Source organism: Buceros rhinoceros, unplaced genomic scaffold (genome assembly GCF_000710305.1).
Source record: "Buceros rhinoceros silvestris isolate BGI_N320 unplaced genomic scaffold, ASM71030v1 scaffold38350, whole genome shotgun sequence".
Classification (NCBI taxonomy): domain Eukaryota; kingdom Metazoa; phylum Chordata; class Aves; order Bucerotiformes; family Bucerotidae; genus Buceros; species Buceros rhinoceros.
In genome coordinates, this window is record NW_010389724.1 from 1 (window position 1) to 238 (window position 238).

Sequence of the window (238 nt, forward strand, 5' to 3'; positions counted from 1 at the left end):
GGGTGTTCGCCTGTCGAGGCACCCTGACGTGGATTGTGGCTGAGCGGTGACCGCATTAGGACGCTGGCCCTCGCCTCCAGGAGCTCAGCAGTGTGGCTCAAGTATAACCACCGTACAGCGCCAAATACCCCGCGCCCTCCTGCGCGACCGCCGGCCACAGCGTCGAGGACACTGGCGGTGTCCCGCGGGAATCCCTGTGCTCGGCGCTCGCTGCCAGCGGATAGGGCAGGCCTTTTGG